Below are 19,926 nucleotides of genomic sequence, written 5' to 3'. Positions count from 1 at the left end.
ATAGGGAGGCCATAGGGATGCTATGAGAACATACACGTAGGAAGAACCTGGCATCTAGGTGCAAGGAGGTGATGTAGGGAACCCTTGGTACCTCACTACACCACCTGCCACCTCCCTCTCCCCAGATCTTTTGGGCCTGGCACTCCCTGGTGCAGCCATTTAGATGCTGACCCAGCCTTGGTGGGAAGGATGAGGCAGCCCTGGGAGAGCTGTAGGAAGAAAACTGACTTGGCTGTTATTCTTCCAAAGGCTTCCTGGCACAAGGGAGATCTCTAGGTAAGTATTTAATAATTACATTGGTTACAGTAGTTGGGAAAATTTTTGTCACCTTTGGTGATATTCACCAAGGTATGAAAACCATCTAATTACATCTCTAGCTTTATGTATTCTGAATGCTCTTCTAAGATAAATGTATCATTTTGATGGCATATCTGTGAATTTTTAAAGTTTACTTTTTTTAATACATGTTTAAGCAAAAACTAAATAATTGGAGTAATAATGGGACACTCTTGGGAGGAGTGTGAATTGGTACCGCCTTTTTGGAGGTCAATTAGGCAATACTGGTTTAAAATTTAAATGGCAAACTATTTAAGCCCAAAGTCCCACTTCCAGGTATCTATAGCACAGAAAATCTCATGCAAAAATTCACAGGTTTGTGCTACAATGTCCACAGCAGCCATGGTGGCAATGGCAAAAGATCAGAAACAACCTGGGTGTCTACCAATACAGGAATGAGTAAATAAATGTAAATACCATGGAGTACAGCTGTTAAAAATAATGAGGCATGTTTATCTGCACATGTTGAGTTGAAGAGATAATACAGGAGTTGGAAGTTGGCTATAAGAAGGAAAGCTGCAGAATAGTATGCATAAGTTCTGTTTTTACAGAACACAAGTAAAAACCAATATGTTGGGGGTGAGGGCAAAGGAGACTGGGATTGAGGGGTGGGAGGTGGGGCATAAGCAAATGAAAATGTCCAGAACTGTACTCAACAAAGTCTCAAAGGTGCCTATCTTTGGGGAGATTGGGAAGAGGTCACAGAAAACTTTCTTCCTTTAAGTTAATGCACATCAGTGTTGTCTGAATTTATTATAAGTGTGTACTCTTTCATGATGACAAAAGCAAAAAAATGTACAAGCTCAGAGGATAATAGTGTTTTAACTGTCAGTGTTGGCAAGAACTCCCCTAAAGTAGCCACTGTGGGATGCAGCACCTCTTCCCTGTCTCTGCAGGTGGCCACCAGTGCCCAGGTCCTCACTGGCTGCAAGGAGAGGAGGGAGGAACCTGCCTAAAAAACAGCCATGAAGGGAATGGTATCCAGGAGGGAGAATCTCAGACTCCTCACCTATTTCAATAAGGATTCTGCCAAATTAAGACCATTTCAACCAGATGGCTAATAAAAAGGGCTGTGTCTTTAACTGTTCAAATTTACAACATCATAAATTACTGAATTAAAGCATGCACTTATTTTTCAACCTCCCTTAAATAGAGGCAATCAAAATTTATATCCTGCATTACCCAACATTTTATGTTGACTTATAAGTCTTGCTGAGGACTTCTTTAAAATTGTTAATGAGAAATTCCCACAGGGAGGAGAGAAGGTGACTCTACTAAACCCAAAAGGGCCTACATAAAACACCATAATGGCCCCTTGGGTTATCATAAAAAGGACAACTTAGTGAGTGAAACAACCTTTCTTTCTGTGATCAAAGTTGCTAGTGAATATGTTCTAAATTAATGCACAGTGTCTAAGAGGTGCTGGCTACATTTAACACACTCGATTACCTTCAGGCCAGGTAAAAGTGCAGCAGCTGGGTGGAGCAGGGCAAACTAGAGAAGCAAGTTCCTGAGGAGGGGCCACGTGAGGGAGGATGGACCCAGTGCCACCGCACCTTCGATTTTTCATGAAGACCTGGAAATCCAGATGTCTAGACAATACCTGCCAACTTCTAAATGTTAGTCACTAATTTTAAAGTTTTAAGACATTGTGAGCATGGACAAAATACATCTCCAGGCCAGATGTAAACAATGAGTAGAGTTTTCAACCTCTGCTTAAAAGTATCTACATTTCAATAATAGATAATTTTAGAAAGATGGGTGAGGCAAAGACACAGTATAGAATAGAGATAAACACAAGAACAGTTTATCTTAAAAAGATATTTCTAACATTGAGACAACAATGATAGTTGTCTATATCAAATATCAAATTCTGAATAAATCATTTAAATTTATTCAGCTATACTAGGCACAAAGTTCTGAGAGGGGAATTTCTCAGGTCCAGAGAGAAGTCCTACAATTTACTGTCAATGAACCTATAAGAACTTACTATACTACTATGTATTAAATATTTATCACTAAACATTTAAAATACTAACAGTGCCCATGAAACACTTCTCTGTGCCAGGTGCTATTCAGGCATTTGTTACCCAGATCACCAAGGTGGGTCACACAGCCTCTGGGCAAGATTCCAAAGGCCTATCTGAAAAATCTCCCTCCAAAACAAAAAGCAAAGCAACAACAAACTTAAGTCTCAACATCATAAAACTGTGCTCATTTTCTCCAAAGCCAAAATGATAACAGCTTTTTGTGCTAATAATAATATTTCACATAATTTGCAACTCACAAAGTGCTTTTCTTACACCATCACTCCTCACAGCCTATACTAGTAACTGTGCATTCAGACTCTGTATCTCATCCAAAGTCTTCTTACAATTATCATTCACAATACAACTTTTAAAAACAACAGTAATGGAGCCCTAGCTGGTTTGGCTCAGTGGATAGAGCGTCGGCCTGCCGACTGAAGGGTTCCGGGTTCGATTACAGTCAAAGGCACATGCCTGGGTTGCAGGCTCCATCCCCAGTAGGGGGCGTACAGGAGGCAGCCGATCAATGATTCTCTCTCATCATTGATGTTTTATCTCTCCCTCTCCCTTCCTCTCTGAAATCAATAAAAATATATTAAAAATAAATAAAATAAAAACAACAGTAATGGTAACAGATATTTGGTGTTTTCTCCATGTCTGGTACAATACTAAGCACGTTTTTGTTTCACCCTCACAAGAACCTCATAAAGGTGATTACTATTATCACCACCCCAGTTGACAGGTGAGGAAACTGAGGCTTAGAGAGCTTGTGTTGTGTGTCTCCAGTCACATCCCTAGCAGGCACAGAGTTGACATTCTGAGGCAGGTCCCACTGAGACCAGTGTGATGAGTGCCCTTATTTAAAGGCATGCTTGTCATGGAGTCAGCTGCCCTCCAAGCCCATCTCAGTTTGCAGCCAGTAAATGCCCTGAAGGCGCAGGGCGGCTAAGGTCCTCCTCTGCTCCTCCCCCATGCCCCTTTCCCCACTTGGTCAGAAGCCATTTTTTTTTTTTTTTTTTTTTTTTTTGCCTGCTCAAAACCAGTGTCACTCGGAGCTCAGCCAGCCTGGCCCTAGAGGACTCTGGAGGCCCAGCAAGGTCCCCCTGGAGGACAGAGCTTCTTGGCAGCAAAGCAAAGTAGCCAGTCCCCTGCCCAGCCTGCTGGAGTCTAGACAGTGCTTTCACATCACTGCTGCCTGAATGGGGTCTCGGAAGAGGGTCCTGGCAGTCACAACAACCCCATGAAATGGTGGCCAAGGTACCAAGGTGGGGGTTGGGGGGAAGAGGAGGCACCTTCGGCTTAGCAGGGGAGAAAAGATTTATTTAGCCATTAGCTATAAACTATCTAATATTCAAGGTGCCACAATAGACCCCCAAGAGAGGGAGAACTGGTCTCTAATGCATATAGGGATAAATTACGCAAGTAAAACAATAAGCAAGAAACACACACACACACACACACACACACACACACACACACTCACTCACTTACTCACCAGCACAGGCCCACAAGCACACAGACTGCATCATGGATCAGCCACTCTTATGTCCACCCTCACCTCTTCTGTAGACCTCTCAGCCTGACTGTACAGCTTGTCTGCCCTGTCACAGTGACCACACTAGGAAAGACGAGGCGGTCATGACGACACATGGTGGTCAGAACCATCCCCCTGAGTGTGTCCTAGTCCAGAGGAGCAAAGGAAAGGCTAGCTCTGTCCTGGGAGGAGAAAGGGGTCACTGCCTTACAAAGGGATGATGCAGGGTTGGCAAGGTGGAGAGAAGAACAGGAGAGTGTGCAGAAGAACAGACCTGTCCAAGCACAGATGCTTCCTTAGCACAGCTGGCCCTGATGCGGAAACAGGAGGTGAGGGTGCAAGCTAAAATGTGGGGGGCCTTGGAGAACCCCTTTTATGTTCATAGCCCAGACTCCCATGATGTAAGTGGCTGTCTGGCCAGTTAGGCAGGCTGTCAGTCAACTCTTTGGTCAGGCTTCTGCTATCATGGGGCCAATGGGGGCTGCCCAGTGGGAAACAAGGATTCACTAATCTAGAATGACATAAATCAATGGAAAATGTGAATAGTGGGTAATGGGCTACTGGAATGCGTGGCAGAGGGACCGTGGGGAATGGAAGAATGGGTAAGAACACCTACCCACTCAAGCACTGAGGCCAAAGCCCTGTTCACATGCCCTCAATTGATCTGGACCTCAATTTCCTCAAATGCCATCTCTGGGGTAATAATGATAACACTTACCTCAGCCAAACCTGCTGAGGCCCTAATACTAAGTGGTTACCCACCAAGCACTCTGACAGTGCTGGCCACAGGATAAGCAATCACTAGGCAGTATAAAAAGATAATGGTAATGGTGATGATAAGACCTTATCAGGGAGGTGGAAAAGGCTTCCCAATAAGAGGCACATCGGCTGGTATCTAAAGGGCAAATAGTCATGAACTAGGCATATCAGAAAAAAAATGTGTTCCATATGGAGGGGACCAGCTTATGGAAAGTCCCTCAAAGGGAAAGATGCATAAGTATTTCCAGGCAAGGATAGCCATCCCAATGCCTGCTGGAGCACCCTGGTCAGCAGAACACCTCTGCTTTAAAACGGCTTCTTCTTGCGACCCACAGGTTGAAAACTGCTAGCAAGGTCGCCTAAGACCATCGGAAAACACAGATATTTACATTACGATTCATTAACAGTAGCAAAATTATAGTTATGAAGTAGCAACAAAAATAATTTTATGGTTGGGGGTCACCACAACATGAGGAACTGCATTAAAGGGTTGCGGCATTAGAAAGGTTGAGAACCACTGTTCTAGAAAGTCCTCCCAGATTACGGTGAACCTCCAATAAAAACTGCATTCTCAGCACAGTTTCCCATGTCTGTGGCAGAACTAGGAAGCATCAAGATGGAGGCCCCAAATGGAAACATGAGAATGTATTGCCTGTCTCGTAGGTGCACTGTGCCAGCACCCATGGGGAACCCAGTCATGGACTGGCATCCCTGGGGCCAGAGCCTATGCCTCGGTATCACTGAGGACTGATTGAAGATAAAGAGGCCCTTGGGCACTTCCACAGAGGACCACTCACTATCCTCACCCCCGAGACCGAAAAGCATTCTCAGCTGAGCTGTGGGAGCAAAGCTGTCAGCTGTTAGCAAGATTTTTACTAATTTAGAAAATTTGGGATTCATCCAGGCTGAAGCTGGGCAGACCTCATTCCCAAGCATTTCTTGATATATTATTTTTCATTTTGAATTGCTATTACTATCCCAGTGGTCGGCAAACTCATTAGTCAACAGAGCCGCCATTTGCCGACCACCGTACTATCCCATCAATAGCAGGAGTTGTGGTTATTTTGTTTTTGTTTTTGTCAGCAATAAAGAATACAGAGAAGTTCAATTCCCTAGGCCTCGGGATGCTGGGAGACACTACAAACAGCCACAAACCCAAGCCCAGAACAATCGATGCTGCACTCAAAACAGAAGAAGGGACCCCACCAAACTCAATGGCCAATGAGCCTCCAATTTCATATACATCTGTTCATGTTATAAATCTGCTGTTTGGCTGCACAAACAGACGTGGCTATTCTCACTCTTTTACAAACATTTCCTGAGCCAGGTGAACTATGCTGGCACTGAGAACCAGAGAGTGCGTGTGTGTGTCTGTGTGTGTGTGTGTGTGTGTGTGTGTGTGTGTGTGTGTGTGTGTGGTCCCCACCCTGAAGGAGCTCATTTCACTGAACATAACAGATAATAAGTAAATCAACAGTTATGTTGATAAATGCTTTGGGAGAGAGAAATGCAGGGTGTTCTGGAACCCGGAGGAAGGTCATCTCCAGGTCACCAAGAAGTGCAGGGTGGGGAAGGAAGGTGTCCAGATAATGGAAATTTGATTGAGTTACCAAAATGGAGAGCAGGGGTGGGTCACTCCTAGGAGAGGGCCTAGCAACGGCAAAGGCACCAGGAGGCACAGGCTGTTGGAAGGTTGGACTGAGGTTAGAAATAGGGGTTAGAGAAAAAGTGAAAGGAGGAAGGTGGCCCAGGGCCAGATTATGAAAGAAATGCAGGCCCCTGATGGGACTTGGGTTTTCTTCTAGAAGCAATGAGAAGCCCGTGGAGAGTTTTAAGCAGAAGAAAGCCATGGTCAGATTTGTGAATTAGAAATATCTTGCTGATAGGAGTATGAGAGTGACATGAGGGAGGACAAAGATAGACACAGGAAGACCAATGAAAAGGCTGTTTAAAAAAATTCCCTACGATGAGTCCCAAAATGAAGGAGTGAAGAAGGAGAAGGTGTGAGGTGACAAATTTGAGAGACGGTCTCCACAGGACGTGGCAACTGATGGGTGATGACAGTTGAGGAAAAGGACAAAGCCAAGAATGACTCCTACAGTAGATGGAACTGAGGGGGCGTAGTCCCACCCAAGGCAGGCAACAGACACTCAGAGAGAGACACATTTGGCACCAGCGGAGGGATGAGTTTGAGGTACCTGCAGGGCCACAGGGGGTTTGGGGCTGAATATGTAGATGTGGGTGACTCCCAGATAGAGGAAGCAGTAGATGAGCTCACCTGGGGAGAACACTTAGGGTGGCATGGAAGGGACCAAGCAAAACCTTATTAAGCTGAGGACAAAGAAAAGAAAACTGGCAAAGCAGACTGCAGAGGCTAAGGTCTGGAGGACAAGGAGAGGGCAGGCCAGATAAGGAGTGAGCAGACCGAGGAGGGGAAGGGAGCGCTCAGCACGGCCAGAGACATGAGGTTTGGAGGGAGCCCTGCTGAGGGAACAGTTAGCTGGGTGCTAACCACCACAGCCAAGCAAAAGAATTAAACCTCAGTAGCATTGTTATGACATTTTCCCCCAACAGCCTCATTATCTCACTTCATTTCTTGGTGAGGACTTCCTGATGACCCTAACTAAACTGTCAGCCCATCACCCTCCATCCCTCTCTCTCACTTTATTTCACTTCAGAGCATTACCATGCTGCTTGCACTTGCACTACTATGCATCTCATACCTCTAGGCTGTCTGACTGCCCCACTAGGACATCTGCCTAATGAGGACAGAGCACTGGTGTCATTTCTATAACCACAGTACTGAGAGCATCTTGTCCCAAGTTGTCTGGCTCATTAGAAGAAACAAATATTTAGTGAGCACATACTACATGTCTGATACCATGCAGATGCTGGGGGCACAGATGCAAACAAGACAAAACAGGGCCCTGCCCTTGGAGCTTGAAGGTGGAGGTGAGCAGAGAGAAATGCCAAGTATCGAAACAGAAAGTAGATTATAATTGCACTGAGCTAGGACCGAAATCCCACTGACATGCTTCCTTTCCAAGCCCAGGGCTGCCGCCTTCTCTAACTAAAGGAAAACGGTATCTGGTGAAACAGTTAAAGTAAGTGTGAAGTTTGGGCTTTGTCTCTTCCAGAGATCCCACACTTCTTCCACCCTTTTAGTAGGTGCCTAGGAAGTGGAAACACCCACTAGAGTCTCTGAATATTTAACCGGAAGAGCTCAATCTGTCTCTAGTACTTCTATGTAAGTAGGAGGAGAAATTCTGACTTAGATGGGAGAAAACAGGGAGCAGCATAAACCAGGGATCAGATAGAACTGGGTTCAAATCCCCTATAACCTTGGGCAGGTTACTCAACCTATGATTGGATTTCCTTATTGCTGAAATGAAAATACTACTTTCCACGTCACAGGCTGTTGCAAAGATAAAGTGACAGCTAGAGAGTACTCAATACTGTACCTGGTACACAGTGAGTGTCCCATAAATGGTGACTCTAAACCAGTTACACCTGTTGCTTTTATTACTCTCTTTAATTTGCTGTATTTACATAAACCAAACCATAAATGACTTAGAATTCAAACCAAAGAAGGTGCATTCGAAATAATCAGATCATAAATTGATATCTAGTTGAATGACTTGAGAATCACTTCAAATTACCATATCTGAGCAGACTCTGCAGTAAGAAGTTTTATTCCAATTTCTTGGTCCTCCAAACTTAAGCAAATGTAAGTATTTCCCTAACAGATCGCATCTTGTCTCATGGCAAGAGTCCAAACACGACTGGATTCTGCAGTGCAAGTTGTGGCAGATCTATGCACACCACACCTCAAAGGGAGCCTAAGAACACAATGCAAGCCCAATGTACACACAAACTCCCAAACACAGCTTGGCTCCAGAGAAGGAAGTGAGAACTGGTCCCAGCATGCTTTACCTGCCTCAAAGCTAAATAACAGGTTATTTAGACATGCAAACACTGAAATCTTACGTGTCTCCCTTCTTTTACCACCCAAAATCTATGAGTGGTCCACTTTACTAATTCTTTATTCCTTATTTCTGTGCAACCCTGTGCAACTTGGCTTCCTTCCACTTCTTCCTCTCCTCAGCCCCCCTCATGGCATCACATATCTCAAGGCCATCTGTAACCACCTTGTCACAAATTTGGTGCCCTTCTTTCAGGTCCTTCTCCCTGGTCCTTTTCCCTTCCCGGGACTCCCACCTTCCTAGCTCTGGTTCTTTTCTACCTTCTTTCCACCCCAGAGTTGTGTGCATTCCCCAAGGCTCAGGCCCCTGTTCATCATGGGAGAACTTATTTAAACCGATGGCTCCTGTTCTACATCTCCAGGCCTACCTTCTAAGTCCAGGCTTTAGCCCTATTTTTCCAGTTGTCTATGAACCACTGTCATTTTGAATTCAATGTGTCTAAAACCAGACACATCAACCACGCTTCTTCACACCCGATGTCCACATTTCTGTCAATGGTACTGCTGTAAACTCCCAAGTTTAAATTTTTATCTTTGGCTCCTATCTTTAAGAAGCCTGAAAATCCTATGGTTCTCCCTTTGCAATCTCTCTTCGATTGGTCCTTTGCTCTCATTCTAACCACTCTTAACCACATGACCTCACACCTGGATCGCTTTGACTGCCTTTGAATAGGGCTCATGCTTCTTGTCCAGGTATCAGATGAACGTTCCTAACATGTCACGTCTTCCATTTCACTTCTTTGCCCAAAATAACATCAACAGTTCCCCACTGCCTATAGGAAAAAGACCAAATGTGTTAGACTGGCATTTAGGGATTAGAAAAGGAGTGGGCAAACTATAGCCCACAGACGAAATCTAACCCACTACCTAGTCTATAAATAAAGCTTTATTGCAGGGGTGAGGAACATCTAGCCTGTGGGCCATATAAGACCTGCAAAACCATTTGGTCTGGTCCTACCAAGGCATTGGGGTGAGTTAATTGTTTGACCAAATATAGCAGGTTAATTGTTTTTGTTGTTAATCCTCACCCAAAGATACCTTTCCATTAATTTTTAGAGAGAGTGGAAGGGAGGAAGAGAGGCAAAAAGAGAGAAACATTGATGTGAGAGAGACACATTGATTGGTTGCTTCCCACATGCTCCCTGACCATGGCCAAGGATTGAGCCAGCAACCGAGGTACATGCCCTCAACCAGAATGGAACCTGGGACTCTTCAGTCTGAGGCCCAACGCTCTATCCATTAGACCACACTGGCCAGGGCTAGCAGGCTAATTTTCAAGTTGACAACTTTATATGGCCTGGAATCTATCTATATAATAGAGGAATATGCAAATTAGCTGGGACGCTGTAACATCACGACCAAACATCAGGGGCCTGAGGCTGCGTGGCGCCTGGCCAGGGCAAGGGACCTCAGGCCATGCCCCCCACCCCAGCACCAGGCTGGGAGACCTCAGGCTGCGCCCCCTGCCCTGGCGCTGGGCCCAAGAGACCTCAGGCCGCACACCCCACCCTAGCACTGGGCCGGGGGACCTCAGGCTGAGCCCCCTGCCCAGTGAGCTTGATGGGGGACTTCAGGTTGTACCCCCCACCCAGCAGGGTTTGATAGGGACCTCAGGCTGCACCCCTTGCCCCAGTGCTGGGCCGGGGGACCTCAGGCCATGCCTCCCACCCAGCAGGGCTTGACAGGGGACCTCAGGCCATGCTGCCCATCCCCGGTGCCAGGCCGGGGGACCTGAGGCTGCATTCCCCGCCCAGAGGGGCTTGATGGAGGTGGGGCTGGCCAGGTCTGGGTCTCCTGCGTTTTCAAAGCGTGTGCGGGTGGTGGGCGGGGACTTGACTCTAGGTCCCGTGGCGCGCCCCAGACTCTGACAGGAGGGAGGTTTTCATATACATTTTACTAATTTTCTTTCATCTATAACACTTCTATTATAGAGAAAGGGCAAATAGCAATATTAAAATATTTCCTCTAATTAATTCCCTTTTAATGTGCACGAATTTCGTGCACTGGGCCACTAGTGATATTATAAATATCCAAATGGCTATTGGCAGGAAAAAAGTTCCCCACCCCTGCTTTATTGGAACACAGCCGCACCCACCATTTATGTATTATCTATGGCTGCTTTCATGCTAGAATGGCAGAGTTGAGTAGCTATGACAGAGACCACATGGCCTATGAAGCCAAAAATATTTACCATTTCATCCTTTACAGAAAAGTTTGATGACCCTGGTCTAGAATAATCAAACACCAGCAGATCCTGTCAAAGTTCTTGCTCATGACTCCTTTGGATGAAATTTTTGCTTCTATAGGTCTACTGCTGAGACCACTTCCACTGTGTCTTACACCCACTGTCTTAAGCCCAAAAAGCTTATTTCTCTCCTCCCTGGACTTCTTCCTTCAAACAAAGCCAAAGTTCCACCTCCTCATGAAGCCATCTGCATCCATCCTCTGCCTCCCTGGATGGCCTCCTCTGGCCCCCTCTCTGCAGCTCCCACATAAGCCTACACTGACACTCCATTTCTGAGGCTCTATTCCATCTCGACTACAGGCTTCTCCAGGGTCCAGGCTTGGTAACTTCCACAGAGTACCAATGACAACTACTGATCCTTGATAGCATAATTTTGTAAGAAGGCACCAAACAAACTTACCAATGAAGGCTTGGGATTCCACATTTGAAAAGGTAAGCTTGGGTCCAAAAGGATGCACTCTAGCCAGCACCACCTATGAAATAAGCCAATGAAATAAGAGTTTAGCTTTAAAAGAGAATATTTATACATTTTCTTTAAACTTAGAACTCCCAATAAGTTTTCATTTACCTTCCTCCCAGGATGCCCATCTCTGCTTCTCTGCCTAGAAAATGCTGCTCATCCTTCAAATCCACTGAACAGTCCTTCCCTGGAAGCCTCCCCAGAGTCCCAGGCAGGCCAGGCACACCCTCCTCCCAGCTCCCACGGAGCTCTGGTGAGATATTTAATGGCAACACTGGCACAATGTAGCATAATTTCTTATTTAGGAATGGGATTTCTTACATTGTAGGCTTATCAAGAAAAGAAATTTAGTAAATTCATTCCTTCCCTTTCCCCCACTTGCCTAGCACACTAAGGGCATTTAGATAGTCCTCAATAAATATTTGTAAAATGGGTGGAAAAATAACCTACTTAATTCATTAACACACGCCTGAGTATCTAACATTCTGCTAGCCTGCAATTTTTACCATACAGATGCATGCCTCAATCCCACTGCTTTTAATAGGCAATGGTTTAACGGGAAGAATTAATGAGATTAATCTTCTAAATGCACACCTTTGGAATGACACTCCCTTGGGCAGAAACCTCCAGAGGCTCCCAGATTCTAAGAAGGCAAGCCCAATTCTAGAGCCAGGCTGCCAGGCCTGCACCAACTAGCCCAGCCTGATTCTGCAAGCTCAGCTTGCATAGTCTCCCCCCATGAGCCCTACGAACCAGGCAAAAAGGACTGATAGCCAGTCCCTTGCCACTGGCTGGAGGTCTTCCTCTGCTTCTCTCCACATAATTTCCTTCTACGGAAATGCCATCCATTTCAAACATCATATTCCCAACTACCAAGTCATGGGATGGGGGAAGGGGGTGCGTGGAGATAAGGGTTTTTCTCTCTGATTTTTTTTTTTACTATGATAAAGTGCATATAACAGAATTAACAGGCTTAGCCATTTTTAAGTGTACAGCTCAGTGTTATTAAGTACATTCATATTGTACAACCATCACCATTCATCTCCAGAATTCCTTTCATCTGCAAAACTGAAATTTTATACCTTTATAACTCCCCTTCCCCCTTCCTTCTAGGCCCTGGCGCCCAAAAATATTTGTGGAATGAACAAATGAAGACATCAATGAATTTGGCCTCAACTCTCCCCATAAAAGCCGGAAGTACTGTCCCCTTCTGCTGGACTCCCATGGTACTATCTTCCCACCTTAGATTTATTTCAATCAATCTTAAATGATCCTTTTTTTGCACAACATAATTCTCCTCAAGGCAGGAACTATGACTTATTTGAAAGGTTAAGCTTGGGTCCAAAAGCACAAAGACCTATCTGATGGGCAGGTCTTAGTCCTCATCTTACAGCTTTTGCTACCAGTTAGTCATTCCCTCTTGTTTGACTACTCTCTTCCCCTGGCTTCCAGGATGGCAATCTTGGTTTTCCATCCCCCTCATTGACTGTTTGTTCCTTTTGTTGGTTCTTCCTTGTCTCCCCGCCTCCTAATGTCAAAGTGTCCCAGGGCTCCATCCTTATTCTTTTCTCTTCTCTGTATACCCTTGGTGATCTCACCTCACCTCAGGGATTCCAATATCAGCTATATGCTGATGATGCCCAGATTTCTCTCCAAGCCTGGACCACTCCTCTGAACTCCTGGCTAGTATGTCCTATTGTCTGCTTCAAGTCAAATGGACAAGAGGTCTAAGACATGTTCAATGTCTTAAGCTTCACATATCTAACACAGACCCCTGACCTTCCTCCATACTTGCTCCCTCCAGAATCTTACCCATCTCATTTTAATCCATTGATTGTCCAATTGCACAAGCCAACAGGTTTGGAGTCATTCTTGTCTCCTCTCTTTCTCTCTTATTCCACATCCAATCCTTACCAAAACTGATTTTTTACCTTCAAAATATATTCAGAATATGACCATTTCTCATCCCCTCCACTATTACCATCCTAGATTATTGCAATAGCCTCCTAACTGGTGTCCCTACTTCTAGTCTTGATGTCATTCTTACCTCCATCCATAGTTTATTCTCAATTAAGGAGGGACTCTGTAACAACGTAAGTCAAATTATGTCATTTCTTTGCTTAAAATTCTTCAAAGTCTTCCTAGCAACGACAATGTCAAAGGAATAAATGTTTCTAAAGTGGTTCAGAGGAAGGTCGGTGGGGGAGGTAGGGTTTTCAGGACACTGTCCTCTTCCCGTCCATGTATTTCTTGATTGGCAGTCCTGACTACCTCTCCTATTACCTGATTTATTAAAGAAGGGAACCGTTTTAAAGGGAGAAAAATGCAATCAATCAGCTTCCTTTTTCAGTTCGTGTACAAGAAGCCAGTAACACATTTCTCAAGAAGCAATAAGATATGCCGAGTCTGCCACCACTTAATAACTAGTTTCCAAAGATAAAACTAGCCTTCCAGAGAATAGTCATTACCCCCTTGGCGATGGTAAATTCTCCTTAAGCCCCTCTTCTCCCTGTTCCCTCAGCTGGTCACCCAGCCTTGTGTGCCTACTTGTCCCTGGTCTCTATCCCTCTCTTCCATCTTACTGATGCTGTGGCTGGAGTGAAATCCAAATGAATTAACTAAGGTCTCATCAGTATCCTTGGAGCTACAGCAACCTCCTAATAAGTCTCCCCACTTCTAGTCATTTATCTATTCCAACTGCAACCTCAAACAGTTTCTGGGATGACTTTAAGTAAACCTGAATTTGATTAAGTCCCTGCTTAAAATTCTCTTAAGAGTTGCCTAAATGTACATACTATATATCTTTCAAGAACATAGTACAGTAAGCCACAGTAAACATTCCTTTTTAAACCTTCCCTGGATGCTTTTATTCCTTTTATTCTGCATTCTTTTTTAAAAGACCTTGTTTGCCCCAACAGGGGTGGGCAAATGACCCAGCCCAGGCTAGAATGCTCTATCTCCTTGAAACAGTGACTGGTCCAAAAGGATTAGCACACTACCCAAGCCTAGCCAACCAGAGCCTTTCTCTGGAATTGATGTACAGATTCAGAGAAAGGAATTCCCCTTCCCTGGAATGGTTAAGCTGGCGTTGTCAGCAGGGAAGCTCCCCAGAAGAAGGGTGGCCTGTCTGTAGTGGAAAAGACTGATACCAACACACAAAGAACAGAAGGCAAAGAACAAAACAGACCACTGGCAATATCAATGCCCACTGTGAAACCTCTTCATTTTGTGAACTCGTAGAGTGTCCTTTCCAGTTATGGAACTAATTACTCCCCTAGTATGCCTCAGCTAGCTGGATCCCAACAGGTCCACCATGCTGTTGCCTGTATCTATGCTTTTCCCCCACATTGTTTTATTTGCCCAGAATGCACACTCTTGGATTTGTGCATAGCAGCCAGGCTTCCTCTGGGGAGCCTTCCCTGAAGGGAGGCACAGTTAGTCCAAATTTCCTGATGTGCTGTAAAATGCCCTAGACTATACCCACTCTGTTGCACTTACACTCCTCCCCTGCCTTCCCAGGCTCATAGCTAGCTGACCACACTAGAAACTACAGACTCAACCTCATCTCGTCACACTTCGTCGTTGCCCATGTAGACTTTCATCTTCCTTCTGCCCCATGTCCACTGTCACCTCCTACCACCTACAGAGTCAAACCCTTGGTATTAGGGCCCTTCACAAACTAGCCCCAACCTATGTCCTCTAATTTCTACCAACCACTTCCACTTCCAGGAAGATGAAGTAGACATACTTTTCTCTATTCCACCTGCTATACACAACTAAAACTCTGGACATTATATATAAAACAAGCATAAGAAGACTCTGAAAGGCCTAGTGAAGAAAGCAGACCTGTTAGGGACCTCAGGACCCAGGCAAGACACTGTGGTGAGATCCCTGCATTTTCTTGTTGCCTCACATAGCCAAGACTTGAAACTGAAGAAGCCAGCAACCTGGAAATGCCAACAGGCACAGAAAAAAAAAAAAAAGCCCCAGGAAAAGCTTGTTCCATCCAGCAAGACAAAAAACTTTTAGATAATAACTACTCTATTTCAGCCAAACACCACAGAACACTTCATGTCCCACTCACACCCCTACCAGCAAAGTGCAAATGACATTTGGAAAAAACCCTACAGCTAACAATATACTTAATGGTGAAAGACTGAATACTTTTCCCCAAGATTAGGAATGGAAAATAATGTCCACTCTTATTCAGCATAGTACTAGAAGCCTTAGCCAGCACAAGAGGCAACAAAAAGAAATAAAAAACATACAGATTGGAAATAAATAAAACAATTTCTATTTGCAAATGATATGACTGTCTAGGTAGAAAACCCTGAGGAATATACACATACAAAAATGCCTATGACTAATTAGTGAGTTTAGCAAGGATGTGCAGATACAAGATAAAAATAAAAAGCAATATACTAGCAATGAACACGTGGACACTGAAATTAAAAATACAATAACAGCCGAAACCGGTTTGGCTCAGTGGATAGAGTGTCGGCCTGCGGACTGAAGGGTCCCGGGTTCGATTCCAGTCAAGGGCATGTACCTTGGTTGCAGGCACATCCCCAGTGGGAGGTGTGCAGGAGGCAGCTGATCGATGTTTCTCTCTCATCGATGTTTCTAGCTCTCTATCCCTCTCCCTTCCTCTCTGTAAAATATCAATAAAATATATTTTAAAATAAATAAATAAAAATACAATAACATTCACTATCACTGAAAAAATTAAGAAATAAATACTTAGATGTAAATATAATTTCTTTCAACAGATCATTCTGTGTACAAGGCACATGAGTCTACCTCTGTCTTGAGGGTGGGGACAGTGCATTTGTTTTCCTCTCTAATAAAACCAAAATACCTAGCCATTGCCCAGCACCTACTAGACATGCAATATTATTGCCACAGCTCATACCCTGCTCTATTTAACATAGACTTTCTTTCCCTCTATGCTCTAGTGAATCACTGTCTATTAAAAAGTGCCATATCTAGTTTCTACCGTGGCAGGTCATGATTGCCAAGGAAGAACTAGGGAAACTGTCTCTGCTCCCACTCCCAAACACACTTATGTCCTTACACAGCAGACATCAGGAATTTGAAGTGGCCTCTGTAGGCATCTCTCAATAGATAACTCCAATAGACTCACTTGCCCAAAGGCTCCAGAGAATGGTGTAACGGTGTGAGACCACTGTCGCTGTTGTCTCAATCATGCTCTGTGCTGGGAGGAGCTATGAATGCACCCCCTCCCCCATAACAGCTCAGTTATAAATGAGAATTTTTGTCTATGTTGAAGAAAGTGCTGTGGAAGGGAAAAGACTATGGGAGATAGGCCAGGGCCCAAAGGGCATTCAGATTCTTTTTCCAAAATCTTTCCTTTTCTTCTTATTTCTGAGTTTAGCAAGTGAGAACAGTCATTAAGCAAAAGCCAAAACCTCAGAACAATCCTGATTCCTCTCTTCCCACACCCCACGGCCAATCCCACAGCAAAACCTGTTGTTTCACTTTTATTATGAACTGAAAATCCAACTACTTCTTACCATCTCTACCATTACCACTACTTGGGACCTGGCTCCTCTCATTACTAACCTGAATAACGCCAATAGACTCCGACATTTTCCCCTGAGTCCTTTTTCCTCCCTCGGTCTACTCTCAACACAGTAGCGACAGTGATCCTTTCAAGATGTAACACCGATCATGAGTTACAGCTTTCAAAACCCTGAAATGTTCCTAGTTCTCCTGGTCATTCACAATAGAACCAAGTCCTGACAATAACCCCAATGGCCTGGCCACCATTACTTCTTTGGCCCCACTTTCTACCACTCTCTTCCTCACCTTCTCTTCTCACTCCACTCCAGCCACCCTGGCAACCTTTACTTTGCTGTTCCCATTGTCTAATGTTCTTTCCCCAATCAAACACATGACTCACTTCACCACATTCACTATGGAATTCACTATGCTATGAGTTCACCAAACCCATTTCCTTTTTCTTGTGGGCAAGACTACACATGACTATATTTTCCAGCCTCCATTGCAGTTTAAAGTAAACATGTGACAGAATTCTAGCCAATGGATGGGAGGGATGTATGCTTCTTCCAGACTAGCCTATAAAAATTTCACCACAAAATCCTCTCCTTTTATCTCCATTCTCCAGCTGAATGGAAAGAAATTTGAGAGCTTTAATGAGGACAGAGCCACAAGATGGAAGGAGTGTGGGTCCCTCAATAATCATAAAGAAGTATGGCTGCTAACCAGGAGCAGCCACACTGGAATTTTTCTGTGTAAGAAATAAAGTTATCCTTTGGGTTCATACACTGAAATTTTGCGATTTGTTTGATACTTAACCTAACAATTTTGTTTCCCTCTCAGTGAGGCCTTCTTTAACTACTCTATTCAAAATCCTCCCAATACTGCTTAGCAGACTACCTGGCTTTGTTTCCATAGTCCTTATTACCATATAGCAGTGATTTTCAACCTTTTTCATTTCATGACACACATACACTAATTACTAAAATTCCGTGGCACACCAAAAAAAAATATTTTTTGCTGATCTGACAAAAAAATAGATATAATTTTGATTCATCCACACCAGATGGCTATTGTGTTGGCTAGGCTATTGTCATTTTTTTTATTTGACAATCTAAGGGACAAGAGATCAGTGCTCCTGACTAAATAGTCAAATGTTGCATGTTTTAAAAATTCTTGTGGTACACCAGTTGAAAATTGCTGCCATATAGCATAATGTATATTTTATTATTACTTTTCTCTATATCCCCAAATTTGAATGTAAGTTGAAGGCAGAACTTTTACTTCTTTTCCCCTTTCCCTTTGCTGTATCTCCTGGGTCTAGCACAGTGTCTTGCATGTTATGAAAATGTTCATTGTTGAATGGATGAATGGATGGATGGATAGTTGGATGGATGGATGAATGAATGAATGAACAAATGGAGCAACTGGGTTCCAAAATCAGAAAAGTCTGAGCTGAGGCTTGGTTCTGCCATTTACTAGCTGTATGACATGGGGCAAGTTACTCTACCTCTTTAAGGCTCATTTTCCTCACCTGTAAAATGGGGGAAGCAACAGCACCTTCTGTATAGAAATTGGGAATAATTAACATCATAATCATAAGTCCCTTAGTATAGTGTCTAGTATTAGCTCAGATTCCACAAATGCTAACTGCTTTGTTATCAACTAATGGCCAGAGGACGAGACTGGGTATCAGGCCCTTGCGAAGTTATTGGTAGGACCATATTTCAGAGAGCAAGGAGCAGAATGGATATTTACATGCACAGATTCTTCTCAAAGAAATTATGGCAAACACCTAGGTAAGTGAGAATCAAGAGTTGCCTAAAAGTTCTCAGTAAATTGCCAGCGATTAGAAAAACATGACAACTGGTGTTGAGGTGATGAAAAGTGTGTGTCGAGTATGCAGAAGAGTGTGCTGCGGCAAGAACACGACCCAAATGATGAGGGATCACTTTGTGCCTTTTAAGAAACAATTTTCACAGCAAAGCTTGAGAAAAGAGAGGCCTCTTGCATCATGGGAACAAGGTAATAAGGCTATAAAAATGGAACTCAAATAAACCACACACAGGGCTCACAAGGGCCCAGTTTTCCAGGAAAAATAGCAATTGCCACAGCGCTCAGATGAGAGAGTCGCACTTGTGCCCCAGCAGAGCAAACAACTTTCAAAAATCGTTAGGCTGCAGGAAAGCCATGGGGTTTGCCAAATTAGCAGTACCAGCTCTCACTTGCCCCTCTGTCATGCTCACCTCTTTCTACTGATAAAAGGACATACCAATGCCTGTGCCTGCTTCACCATGTTCAAAACACAGAATCCTCCCAGAATGAACAGCACTGTGCAGTCAGGAGAGCCCAGGCCACACTCCTTCCATGTGCAGCCAGCTGCCCCCTCCCACAGGCCTTCTTGACTTTCTCCTGGGCTCAGACCTGCTCTCGGTCAACTCCGGCATCTCATGCAGCATTGGGCCTTGTTCACAAACCCCCTTCTTAAAACTCTTTCTTCTCGTGGCCCCTCAGGCTCTCACTAAACTCCCCCATCCCCACCTCTGCAATGTCTCTCATCTCCATCTGGGGCCCCTTTTCCACCTCTGCACCCCTAAATGTTGGTGCTACAAGCCTCCAAAAATGGTGTCTGCCTATCTTTCTGGTTCTTGGGCCTGTTCTTCCTGTGTATCTGAGGCAGGAGAGCTTTGTGGTTAGAAACAGATTCTTTTTTGTTGTTGTTGTTAATCTCATCCAAGGATATTTTTCCATTGATTTTTAGAGAGTGGAATGGAGTGGAAGAGAGAAACATCGATGTGAAAGAGAGATGTCAATTGGTTGCCTCCTGCATGCACCCTGAACAGGGCCAGGGAACCTGCAACCAAGGTATGTGCCCTTGACTGGAATCGAACCCAAGACCCTTCAGTCCACGGGCCAACGCTCTATCCACTGAGCCAAACCAGCTAGGACTAGAAACAGATTCTGAGGTCAGACCCACCGGACCTAATCTTAGCTCTATAGCAGTATGATCTTGGGCAGTTAATTAATTGCTTTCTGCCTATTTCTTCACCTGTGAAATGGAAA

The 19,926-nt window shown here is 44.3% G+C and overlaps 1 protein-coding gene across 3 annotated transcripts in view; it reads right to left on the bottom strand.

Moving 5' to 3' along the window:
* BMAL1 (basic helix-loop-helix ARNT like 1) overlaps positions 1-19,926 on the bottom strand; it is a 104,428-nt gene that overhangs the window by 62,008 nt on the left and 22,494 nt on the right. For all 3 annotated transcript variants that reach the window (XM_080640125.1, XM_080640126.1, XM_080640127.1), the window contains exon 2: positions 11,284-11,356. The gene's annotated coding sequence lies outside the window, so the exon portion shown is untranslated. The remainder of the gene's footprint in view (positions 1-11,283; positions 11,357-19,926) is intronic.

This window comes from Plecotus auritus (genome assembly GCF_963455305.1).
Source record: "Plecotus auritus genome assembly, chromosome: 9".
In the NCBI taxonomy this organism is placed as follows: Eukaryota; Metazoa; Chordata; class Mammalia; order Chiroptera; family Vespertilionidae; genus Plecotus; species Plecotus auritus.
This window is presented reverse-complemented; position numbering and strand designations above follow the sequence as displayed.